General features: G+C 30.4%; 1 protein-coding gene across 1 annotated transcript in view; it reads right to left on the minus strand.

The window, feature by feature from the left end:
* The window catches only part of LOC121120079 (phenoloxidase-activating factor 2-like), a 152656-nt gene that overhangs the window by 94284 nt on the left and 44356 nt on the right, over positions 1–14016 (minus strand). The gene's annotated exons all lie outside the window — the stretch shown is intronic.

Consider the following 14016-nt stretch of genomic DNA (forward strand, 5'->3'; position numbering starts at 1 on the left):
TCTTAAATAAAAAACAAAAGATTACAAATTATATCTGATTTATCTAAACTACGATTAAATATATGAAATATTGTGTATTTTATGAGGAAAAGGTCTTCTATATATATCTATACATCAACGGTCTCTCCATTTTCCAAACCAGTTTATCTGAGCCCCAATACTTTAAACTCACAATAGCTTTATGACGATTGATGTATCAAGTTTATTAACAATTTATTTCTAATCAGAGTTGTTTCGAATGAGATGTTTAGGGATTTTTTTAAAAATAAAGGGTGAGGATTAAAAAATTGAAAAAATTTCAAAGCCGTTTTCAACTTCTCCATATTTTTATTTTGTGCGATTTATATGGCAAGCTTTTAGAGTAAAAGTTGGTTATTTAACAATTTTCTACACTTTTATTCATTATGCCTCCCTCCATTCTGAATGATGGCTTCAATACGGGGACGAACAGAAGCACAGCTGGCCTTGATGAAGATGGAGAACAAGTTGTTCCACTCCTTTGTGTTATCCCTGTAGAAATGCTAAATCTTCTTGGACGTGTGTGCAGGGGCGCCGTCTTAGGCAAACACATAGCTGTCCCAAGGGAACGTCCTCTTCAGCCATGGCAAGACAAGGTACCTGAGGACCTTGTATCTGATCTCTCCATCTCATTCGCCATCTTCCTTATGGATTTCGTCTTTTGGTCATCTCTTTTGAATGGCGCCATGTACAAAATTGTCAGACTTTATAAGTGAGGGTAGATGTCCCCGAAGAGGATTCTAATTTTTGAGTAATCACACTCAAGTAGTTTTCTCTTTCGACACTTTTTCATTTTTTTCTTAGATAGGGATTTAAAAATGATGCAAATCATAAAATAAAAGTAAAATTTTTGAAATATAATTCTAACAACTATATTTCAAAAATATCAAAAAAATAAGTAATAGTTTTTTTAGTAATTTTTTGCTCCAAAATTATATTGAAGTAATATTGTTCATACTAATATATTTTTGAGGATTTTTGTAAAATTGAAAAATAAATTTATAAATATATATATTTATTAACTAGTTATTATATTGTTTACAAAAAATGTTCAAAAATTATTAAAATACTATGAAATTCATTAGTTTTTGAAATTTAAATTTATATTGTTATCATGAAGTAAATTCAATATTATTTTATGTACTAACTTTAATATTACTGTTGTTATGATATTACAGAGAGATTCAAACTATAATTGAAGTAGTTATTTCACTTTTAATTTCATCATTTATTAATTAACATATTTTTGTTAAAAAAAAAAAGAATTAATTATTCACTTTATAAAGAAAAGTTTTTAAAACATTTTATTAATGTTCCTCCTTCATTTTGTAGAATGAAATAATTATAGCGGATCCTAATTAGTGTCGGGTTTCACTTTGGAAATTTTAGACCGGTCCGACACTGCCAAAGTTCGGTTTCAGCGGGTTTTGTCATAGAATTTGGACATGATCTTAATCCGTACAAAAATGAAGCTTTTTTATAAAAGAAAATATAAGATGTTTGACTTTTTATTTAGAAAACATGTCGTTACCTCTATAGTATCACGAAACCTTTCATTATGTAGGAATACATGGAAGGAAAGGCCCTAAATTAATGAGGCATGTTTACTTAGACTAGTTCGTAGAGATGCTGCAGAGAGTGGCGCGTCTTCCGGTAAAATAATACAACTCCCTGAATAATATGTTACTGACATAGAGAGTGCTGGGAAAAATTTATGTTACATTCACAAGTTACAGACTGTCACATTACTTTGCAGATAGTATGTTTTCATTTAGTTTGCTCATGTTCTATTGGGAATTAGTCAATTCTTTCCTAATATGGAATTATTATTCAATAATTAGTAGGAATTGATCATAGCTTAAAAAGAGCTCATTATAAATCAATCAATCAATGTTCTTAACACTAATTTGGAGATAACAAATATAAACATTGACAGTTTTGAGTGTTAGCGAGGTAACACCGTGAAAAGAAAAGTGTGGTACACGTTTTTTGACCACATTTTGGACTTTCATATCAATTTAGATAAAATTAAGTGTCCGAACGGGGTAAAAATGCAATCCTAACACTAATCCTTATATATATATATATATATGGAAAGTCAAGTAATGCAGAGTTATATTATCAAAACTTTTCATATTATATATACGTAATATAAATACAATGTTGATATAATGAAACTCCAAAGAAATTTCTCAACTAAAACGCATTTTGAGTAGTACAAACAACAACTCAACTTTATGTAAGTTAATCCCGAAGGGTTGTAGTGGAGAGAAGATGTATTTATTTATTAAATCAAAATATGTGTTCTAGTATACATACATAGTAACACACTAAAAGGGGGGAGGGAGGGGGTTAGATTTTTATTATTATTATTATGACTACTTCTGTTACTTTTTACATTTTGAAATACTATCCCTTCTATGTACAAACATACATAAATACACAGGAGAGGGATTGGAGAATCTCATAATATATACATATTTATAATGGACGAACACAAAAAATAACTGGACGTTTTTCCGCTCAGTAAATCAAAGTAAGGGGGCGAGTAGACTATCAACAATGATCTATGAATTCTTTATTTTGTAAATTCACGGCATTAGTTAACAATTATTTAAAAAATGGTCATATAACATCTATTTATTCGATCGGATAAGAGCAAAAATGGTTTTTGGACAATTCGACAAAAGCATTTTGCCGAAGGACAATTTTCCGAACTGACATTTCGCCGAATGGCTATTTGAGACATTTTGCAGAAAAGTGATGTCAATTTTAGTATCAGAGACCAATACTTATAACGATTCGAGACTAACACCTATCTTGAAAACCCATTCATAATTACGCGTCACACATATATTCATACTTAATATAGCTTTACCCATTTAAAATGTTCTTCAAGACAAGCCAATATATTTAGAGATCAATCCTGAGATCTGGAATTTTTAACTTTTTCACGCGCCGTTAACTCACTAACATTAAAAGTACAGTTTATTTTGTAGTAGGGTGTTGATTTTTCTACTAATTTTCAACATATTAGTGTTCTGGACGTTGATTAGTTAAGCTTGAATTAGCTCTTGTTAAACTGTGAACATTTATCAACTATTATTGAATAATTACTCTATAGTTAGGAAAAGCTACATATCTACCAACTGATTTTGGGCCTTTTTTCTGTTTATTTTTGGTAGAAATGTTGCAAGATACAGGCAAAGTTACAAGGGGATTATATTTAATTAATATATCTGCTCTTCATGACCAAATTGTTGGAAAATAATGAAGAAGATTGCATTTTGATACAAAAGACTTATTTTTAACTATTGAAACGGATGCTTCTAAATTTTTTGGGACTATTCTAAGTTTTAGAGTTGTTATTTTTTTTTAAATATTTTGATCCACAAAAAAGCACATTCTTTCCTTTTTAAGAAATGATAGGTTTAATGCAAACAAGTTCATAAATTGTCTATCAAAGGAAGCTAATAGAAACACGTCACTGTCTAAAATGCTTTCAAAATTCACTTCTCTTGTTAGCATTCTTACGTATCCTGATTGAAAATCATTCCAGTTTATAACAATATGTATATATATTCAAAGGATTTTTTGAAATATTAATACTGGTCAAGATTTTAGAAGCATAAAAGATGTTTTCCGAAGAATTTTTCTGTCTAAAATATTTTACATATACTTTTCTATTGGAAAAGAAACATATATATGCTGGATATAAATAATTCCAATTTGCCGCTAAATAGGATTGACTGAAAGGAAAAAATTTGCATGACGACTCCTAATAAAAATTATTAATAAATAATTGAATAAATTTATCAAAAAAGTATTTACAAAAAGTGCTCCAAAATTGCAAATTTCAATCTTCACTCTTCCCTTATTCAGACAAAAGAGTCACGTTGTTATCTGTGTTGTATATTGTAGCTTTTTTTTTCCAAAAAGAAATTGAAAAACTTAGTCCAAAGGATAGTTAAACTAAAAAACGAGCAGTAAGTACGCGTAATTCAAAATCAAGAACTATAACCAAAATTCCTTTATATAAATAATAAGATGACAAATGAACATAATTATTTATGACCGCTTCCGTTTTGGTCCTTATTTATTAGGTTTAGTTCAGTTTAGCCTTAGAACAGGTCCTTATGACTGTAAGTACTAAAACTGATTATAAAAATATTAAATAAAGTTAAGTAAAGCTACATCAAGGATCGAACTTTCTAAGGTTTGTAGGACTGATTTCAATCGGACCGAGACTGAACTGGACGGGACTGTAGTCTTCGGCCCTAAATAAGGACCGAGACAACACTATATTTGACAAGGGATCAACAGCAAATTGAGATCCAGTCTTTTAGGTAACGGAGCATAATTATATTAAAACGTATTACTTCATTTATAAATCAGGAAATAGGTATCACATATAAATCAAATGAAAAAATCGACAGCTGACAACAAAATACATCGTATTTTCTATGTTAGAGAACTATACGAAGAAAAACACACGGGCGGTCATTTTATATGTTGGAGGCTAAAGTGATTTTAAGATGGAATGATGAGTACTTTAAACTGAAACTTCCATCCGCGAAGAGCTTTTTCAAACCCTAGAAAAGATGTTTATAATTAATTAAATAATTCAGACATTTTATCAAATAACCCCTTTTTTATGCCCCTTTCATTATTTTGTTGTTGTTCTTTTTTTTTTATTAAAGGAGGTTTAATTTGATGTTTCCATCCATTGTCTAACGCACTATGTTTTTTGGTTTTTTTGAGTAATCATTGTTAACTATAGAAAAAAATTTAACATAGTAAATTAATCTGAAAATGTTATGTGTGATCATTTGCCGTATCGAATAATTTGGGAAGTAACTACAGAAAAACGAATTCTTCACAGATATGATTTTCATTATGTATCCCTCAACCTTTCCTACAAAAATTCAAATAAATGATATGATGGCTAGCCAATTATGTCATTCTGCTCAATTTGTTGTATTTATTTAATAGTTGAGAATTTGTTGTAAGATATGTCTTATATTAAAACGGACACTAATATGATTAGATATATATTAGATATATTATGTAGCACTATAATACAAATCCTTTGTACACATATCTTCTGTAAATTAATACATTTATTAATAGAAAAACTCGCAAAAGACAAAAAAATCTTATTTAAATACATGTTTAATATTGTAATTTACAACAGTACTTGGGGTAGTATCTGTTATGAAATTACATCCGAGATGGAACAAAGCCAAGAGTCAGGGTGTGACTTCCCTCCAGAATCTTTTTTTGTGTAATATAATTATTACCTATGGGCTTAAGGTCATAGTTTATTTATATAAATAGCTCATATTTTATTTCAAAATAGATGTAATTACTTTAACAAATTATTTTAGTTAAAAAAAAGTCATGAGACGTCAAAAATGGATTTTTATATGATTGCAATTAAAAGATTAATAGCAATACAACTATTTATGGAGGTCATAAATTATTAACGTCATATGCTGTAATTGTTTTACACTTAGGTGTACGTGAGCTGTAATAACCAAATATGAAGAGTAGCAAATACATACAGAAAATGAGAAGACATGCAAAAAAATGTATTGACATAATATGTGACAAATTAGGATCTATATTTCATTTCTTATCTTTTAAAGTACCCTGTAAATATTTTATGTATAGAAGGTTTTAAAAACTATTTGTTACTCTCAGAGTTTTTTAGATACTTCGAATACTTTTGAATTTTATTTTATTTTACAATGAAGTAAATTTTTGATAAACAAACTTCAAATATGTATACGGTTTTTTATTATTTGACGAAGAATATATAAAATATTTTAAAAAGATGCTCGAATGAATCCGAATTTGGTACAGTTTTATATTATAATTATTTGAGGAAGAGTGCTTCAATGTTCCGTGACGACTTTTAAACATGTTTATTAGCAATTATTGGAAACTCTGATGTAATTATTTTTGTTGTTAAGGATCCCTCAATAAACAAAACTTTATATAATAAGTTGACAAATTGATAAATATATATAATATTTTAAAATTCCTTCTGTCTGGAAAAACTATTTTTCTAGAAGCCAAAGCCACAACGAGCCATTTTTAAAAAGTTTGAGCAAAGCATTGAGTATTCAAACTCAAGTCCAAATAAGGTTCTAATTTTTTTCACTTCATGTCCGAGTCGACTCTAAAGTCACAGTTTCATGAGACATATGTTCGACTCGTGAGGAAAAAAATAAAAATAGTAGATCAGTTTGAATTGTGAGCAAAAATCCCTGGCTGCGATTTAGTCATCATCATTAGAATTACAATTCAATTACATAAAAAGATATATCAGATTTAAATTATAATACTGAAAGGAAGCTTCGATTCTTATTCAAATTTAAGTCTTAAGTTGTAATTTAAAATCAGAAAAAAGTGCGACAAGAGTTCAAATTTCGTGTATGAGTCCCCAGTTCTATCACATGCAAATTTTTAAAAGGTTTTTCAATAAAAAATTTAATGAGGTTTACATATATTTATTATTCTCAGGGTAGCTGTTACTGGGATTTTTATTTAGGGATGGGGGTTTTTTGACAAAACTTTAACCGTGTTTGAAAGCCATAATTATATTAGATTCTTTTTTTTTTTTTTGAAAAAACAAATAAATAAAAAATGACAATTCAAACTATGGCACAAAAATTATATCTTACTCCGTACTTTCATTTCTTGACAAAAACGGTCGTTTTTCGAAAAAAGTGATTACAAGATTTTAAATGGAGATGATTTGTAACAGGCCTGATTATTTTTATATAAAAAGGGGAAAGGTAACATAACCTAGAATTATACCTACGCTCGTTATTGTGTGAACCCACTTTAATACTGGAGAAGAGTTGGCAGTTGTGTCAAAGAAAGTTTGTTTTTATAAAAGAAGCTTTAAATATTTATTTACATAAATCTACATACAAACATGGCTGTCGAGCAGAAAGAATTTCAACTGATTTTCACATGGACAAATTAATAAGTATAATCAATTATTCCTTCACATATTAACCTAATAATTTAATAGTAGAATCCATCCGCGCATCCTTCAAGAATTTAAGACGTATTAATTGACACAACGGGATATAAGTTATTTTTACACGGATTAACGATGGATCTAAAAACCAAAATCTCAGGACTTACCATTGTTATGTAATTCTGAGAAAAAATACATGTTAATGGAAACCATGACAAATTGGTGAATACAGTTGTTGATGTCTATAAAATAAAATTGATGAACTCCAAAATTTGTTGGAGCATAATTTCAATTAAATCATCAGAGAATGATAATCCAAATATTTAAGATGCAATGAATACAATATACACAGTATAATAAACACTTAATAACATGAAGTAAGAGTGTGCACAAGCCCTAAAGTGTAGAATGAATAAATTTATTTAGAAACTTTTTTTTTTATTTGAAAAAATCAAATAAAAAACACGTGACGTTTCTTTTATCATGTTCGTTCATATCACCCATACACATCATTCTCACCCCCTTGTACCAAAGAAGAATGAAATAAAAATGAAAAATTACAATAATGATCCATAGAGGATTTGAAATGGTTTTGTGCATGTAAACCTATGATGGGTTGAAGGGGGAGATGGTATTCATCAATCTTGAAGTATACAGATCTGTAGTTATGAAATATTAATATTTCATTCAGAACAAATGTACGTATGTAATGGTTGTAATGACATTTAAATGAAAAAGAAAGTGGAAAATGTGTTCTGAAATGAATGTTGGTGTTTATTATTAGAGGTTCCACATTTATAAACCATTTACATCTGTCCGTATAACTTTCTTTTTGGGAATTTGATCTCAATAGTTGTACTTATGTGCATATATAATGAACCTCATATATCGTTATTTTTTTCACATCCATCATTGTGGTCTAGTATTGCTACAAAACTAAGATATTTTTCCTGGTACTAAAATTGGTGTGAATTTGTATTTGCTGTATTACTCCTAATTGATTTCACTTAGGTTCTTCAAATTTTAGCGTGACACAGCTATATACCCTTCCTATTGATTAAATTTATTGAATGGGTATACCAGCCAACATTTTTTGAATGTAACTTGTCAAATGTCGGAGCGGTTGCAAGAGTAAAAAAATATCAAATTTGTGTTAAAAATTTAGAAAAATTATTGTTATAGATAAATCATCAGCACTTAATTTTTTTTAATGACGTAATAGCGCTGAAAGTACTTAGTTCAAGTATAAATTTATTATAGTACAATTTTAAATGCATAAGTACATCAACACTACATTGTTTCCTCTTTCTGATAAAATAGATTATCTCTTCGAAAAAAAAATATTTAGTGAATGCATAATAGTAGAATTTACAAAAATTATCATTTTGTCAAAAACTTTTACAAAATTACATACTACAATATTTGTAATTCGGTATTTAGATTAGGATATTATGTTTTCATGGAAAAAATACTTTCTTAAAAGATTTCTTATAATACATATTGTTATCAACTAATCTATTATTTTTAATAATTTTGATACCTAAAAACAGTTTATTTCCTTTATATATCATTCTCAATATAATATTTGAATTAGATATCGGATCGGATCTTACTCATTTGTTAAAGAGATTTTCTCTTTCACCAGTTTAATTTGGTTGAATAGGAATATTTATTTTAGCTTTTTCTTTCAATGATGTCTTGTAATACTACCTCTTGTAATTGCAGTCATTTCAATATTTTCTAGCATTGGTCTATCTGGATTTTTTAGTCTTACCATCTGAGATAGCTTTCGAGTAGCTTCAAATCAAAATAACTTGATACAAATGCTATAGTTATTGCAGAAATAAAATTGTTTTGTATTTTTAATATAATCTTCTTAGATCGATGACAGATTAGATTTTTTACGTTATTTTAATAGTGTTCAGCCATGAAAACTTGCAAAATACTACAAAATAGTTAATGATGACATGCTTTATGGATTAAGGAAGCATTTTTTTTCGTTTTTTAAGACAAAATATAATAGTTTAATCTAGTTGCCTAGTTACAGAATATTATGCAGTAACATTTTGTTTACAACATGGTATCTTGTAAACCTATATTATATCCCTTCTAAATTTTTCAATAAACATATTCTCATGCCTTGCATAAGTAATGCAATTTTTTTCACGAAGATAACATGTTTTATCAGATGGGGAAGTTTAGTATCGGTATACAGAACAACACTATTCTAGAAATTCTTTTTACAATTTAAAATATCCTAATTGACTAAACTGACATAAATGTAAATAATTCAGTGTAATTTGCTTATAATTCTTGTAGACTTCAGTTTCATCTTATCTAATGACCAAGGTACTGCCCGGTTCAGTTCAGCGGCTCTATCGGTCTCGGCCTAGATTCTTTCATTTCAACGGTCTTGATTTCTGTTCAGATTTATTGGGCTCGGCTCCGGTCTTCGGTCTCGCTTATTTTTTATAAAGGTTCAGTTTGGGAACGGGCACTTAAAACAAGAGGTGTCGCTAGAAAGTTTCAACTCAAAAAATGATATTAGATACAAACAGGGCCTCAGCTACCTTATATGCAGAGTGTGTTGTGCCCCAAGTTCCGGCAGGGGCCCCAAAAACTAAGGTTGCTTAAGACTATGGTTTTCAAAGTGGGGCTGTGAGGGGAGGTAGGTGAAGGAAGATAGAGAATGGAGGATTGCTTTCCGTTTACACCTACATAGTACGCATGTTTCGTATAAAGAGGGCCTCAGCTAAAAATATAGTAAAGGAGGGCCTTGGTATAGTAAAGTTTGGGAACCCCTGGCTTAAGAAATATTTAGCCATCATATTATAGGGGCCCGTCAAGCTGAGGTGTATACCTCGATCCATATTCTACTTACCCCTTCCCTCTTTTATTTACACCGTCTTGTCCCTAAAACCACTTTTACAGATCCATAAGAAGCTCTTAGCTATTTGGAACACAGATACAACAGTATCACAATGGCGACGTAACAAAATCAGTTGGCAAACGTTGCGATTGCACAAAAAACTCAGAAAATTGAATTATTGATTAAAGCAAATTTATTTTTTTGTAATATAACATAAGCACAAGAACCCAGACCGATAAGCAATATATTGCAGTTTTGGTTCCGGTCTTGGCTCAACTTTGTCGGTTCCAGTACTAGCCTTTCAACTACCGGAACCGCTTGGACCGCTAGCCATAAAGGCACATCCTTGCTACATACCTTTAAAAAAATTTAGTGATATGATTATCGAAATATGTATTAGGGTCTAGACAAATTTTAAGAAGTTTTGTTCTGTCTAGATTTAGAACCGTCAAAATTTTGGCATCGTGATAATTAAGGCAAAAATAATTTAATATGTAATTTTTTTTAAATATTTTTTTTTTCTTGTTCTCGTTTTACTAAAACCTTGGTCCTTCTTTTTCGTTTCCATTAAGATTATATTGAGCACAACGCAACAAATTTATACGCATAATTATCACAAAGACTTGAAAAGAGCCCTTCTGGGGGGACGTCGTCGATCATTTCTAATGTCATGTTAGTTTGCATACTATATTATATAACTGTTGTTTTTTTTATACTGACATCATTCTTAATTTGTTGAATATATATATTTTGACATCATAAATGAATTAAAAATTCTTAAATCAGTGAATCTGGCTGTAAAAAAAATGAAACAGAATCATTCATATTTTATAGGGATGGATTTTTTTACTTTGTTCTATTAGCAATGAGTACAAATGGATTATATCAGTAGTCTTCAAACTGTGTTACGCGACCCCCTCTTTAATTGTACGTGGAGGCTTGTGTAATGGGATATCTAAAAATACCATTGAAAAAATAGGATTTTTATAAAACTAGATTGAGAAATATCCATTTTAAAAGAGAATCATTCAAAAAATAAAGATTTTTTTTAAAAGTAAATTTGCGCTACATTATGTCAACAAATTTGAAAAAATTTAAATAATGATAATACTTGGAGGTTTTCAAATTTTTTAGATTGTAGTCATGTAAAAAGTTTGAGAATCATTAGATTAAATTAATGCTGCATTGAGATAAAGTAGTAAAACAAGAAGGTTGCTGATTTATTTTTCATTTATATCAGTATATCAGATGATATTATGTCTCTCAGTACTATCATATTTTTACGACATTAACTCAAACGTGGTTTTACCAATACCGGGAAGTATTTTATTTTACATGGGTATTTATCACACATAAGTGTAATTCCAGGGGCTACAGTTTGATCACTGTAAAAATAACTATTAGTACAATAAATGGGGTCAAAATAAAATAACTGACACAATTTAATGTTGGAAATTCAAAGTAGTATTTTACAAATTATAACTAATACACTAAATATATAAGGCTTATAGCAAGAGTGTAACAAGCTATTTTTTACAAGTCAGGTCCTTGATATTTGCTCTAAAATAAGAACAAAAAACAATTCTTTAGCAAAACCATAGATCATATTTTATGTGATTATAACTTCTGATCTTGGAAAAGGGTCGTTGATTGCCTGGATCTTTCTATTTTCCAAGAAATGCGATAGTAACAAAAAAAAGTTGTATTAAGAGAATAAGAAATTTTCAAAAAATGTATAACTTATTATACTTTTGTCTCATATAACAAGAACTAATAAATGTGTTTGCTGTGTGAGTAAAACGCAGAAAATTTAGCGTTTAACATCTTTATGAGGAAATATAGTCCAGTATATATTAGATAGGTATAAAGATTAGAATACAATTTATTTTAAGAATGAATAAAATTTCCAAACAGCGTTCTCTAGTACTTACTTTGTAAATAACACCTTACCAGACATTTTCTCCGATAAAGAAAGACATATTTTTTCCTCGTGATAAAAACAATTAAGGATACACCATCTTAATTCAAGACAAAAGCACAGATGATATTTTGTTGACTATAAAGTATATTCTATTTCATCTCAGTATTAATTCACTTACAAACCGGATAATATTATATACAGGGTTCGGAAAGAAAACGTGGACTGTTAATAAATGCTACTTAAATAGTAAGGTTTTGGGATTTTTTCTGCATATTTTGAATCTCCTGTCCTTTCTGCATAAGTAAACTTTAATAAACATTTCTCAAATCTTTCATCATGAGTGAGTAAGAAGCAAAAGGGCAGAGGATCTCAGACATTCTGGATGCCAATATTGAGGGGGCAGAGATTATAGACATTTTGAAGTGCTCCATATAAAAAAACGGATGGAAAATACCTCTCAAGGAAAGAAGAAAGTGGGTGACACAACTTGAAAAGGGATTCTTAGTCTTGGGAGGGCCTGAAGAAGAAGATCAAAGAGGAACACACAAAATCCATGTATTGCCTCTCTAATGAGCTTGAAGTGGACGAGGGGACAATCAGGATGGCTATGAAGGATATCTTGAGGTTGTCCTCTTACACAAGGACCCCACGCCACATGTTGATGGACACTCTGAAGGAAAGAAGACTGTAGAGGTGCAAGAAAGTTCGTGGTGTAGATCAAGGCAAATGGATCCACAGTAAAAAAATTCTCTGACAAGAAGATTTTAACCGTTGACCAGGTATACAAATGTCGGAACGACCGTTGGCTTGAGGAATCACCAGAGGAGTTCAAGGGGGTGTTCCGTACAAAAATCCTGCCCAAACAATGATCTTGGGGGTCGTGGCGTCCGACGGCAAGAAGATGCGTCCCTTCCTTTTTAAGGTGAGAAAGAAAATCAGCCAGGAGGCCTACTTCAAGGTACTGAGGTTCACCATACAGCTATGGATCAAGGCAACCTACCCAGAGGACAACTATGTGTGGACCCAAGATGGTGCACCCTCACATACATCGGCTAAATACCAGAAGTTATGCGCCAACAACATAGCTAATTTTTGGCACAAGGACATATGGTCATCATCTTCGCCGGATTTGAAGCCATTGGACATTTCTGTGTGGGGCACTTTGGAGAGGGAGACTAATCGGACATCTCACCCGAACGTGGACTCCCTGAAGGCTGCCATTGTGAAGGAGTGGAACAACTTGTCCGAGAAGTGCATCATCAACTCCTGCAAGGTTTTCCACCGCCGTGGGGAGCCTGTGATTGCAGCTGAGGGGGGCATATTGAGTGAACATGTTCACAAAGGTTGTGTCTGAATATTTTATTTAAAAAATATCAAAAACTAGAATTATTGACATTTTTCTAAAATCAGTAATTCAGTCCATGTTTTGCTTCTAAACCTTGTAGATACATGGTGGTCTGAAAAGTTTCAAAACTCAACGTGAAGATACCAGCATTCATACATAAAAGCTAGTCACATCTATTTAGTATCTCTTAACAGTTATGCACCACAGTTTCAGTCATTTTGGAGGCGCAGATGTTATGTAACTTAACTCATTTTTTAACTTAAATTATCTGTATTCCCATTCCCAAAACCCAACTAATCTTTGATATGAGTAGGCATATGGTCTTTCAAAAGTAAATCTTTAACACTCACATCAACTCACTCAAACGCCTGTTACATAACAACTGCGCATTCAAAATAGCTGAAACTTTAGTGAGTAACTGTCTACAGATGCTAGATAGATGTCACTAGCTTTATTTACGAGTGCTGCCATCTTCACGCCGAAGTTGGACCTTTTTCAGACCATACTCGTTAATTTATTAATTAACGAATTTTTATAGATAAAATTTAATACAATGTATTCATTTGCTTCTAATTTGATCATTTGTCATAAGTAATCTCTAATAAAAATACATTTTATTCATAATATGATTTTTTAACTACTAGGGCTCAATGAATTTTTAATTATACCTCCAAATAAATCTCGTATTATATAGGTTAAGTGCAAAGAAAATAGGTTAGAATATATTTTGGAATAGTAGCAGGTAATAAATATATCTTTACTGTAGTATAAAAGTGTCATTTATTAATTTTTTTATTTTTTATTTTGTATCTGAAAAGCTGGGATTTCCGGTGATTTTTTAATATATGTAAACAAATTCTGAAATCTTG

Source organism: Lepeophtheirus salmonis, chromosome 6 (genome assembly GCF_016086655.4).
Source record: "Lepeophtheirus salmonis chromosome 6, UVic_Lsal_1.4, whole genome shotgun sequence".
Taxonomy (NCBI): Eukaryota; Metazoa; Arthropoda; class Copepoda; order Siphonostomatoida; family Caligidae; genus Lepeophtheirus; species Lepeophtheirus salmonis.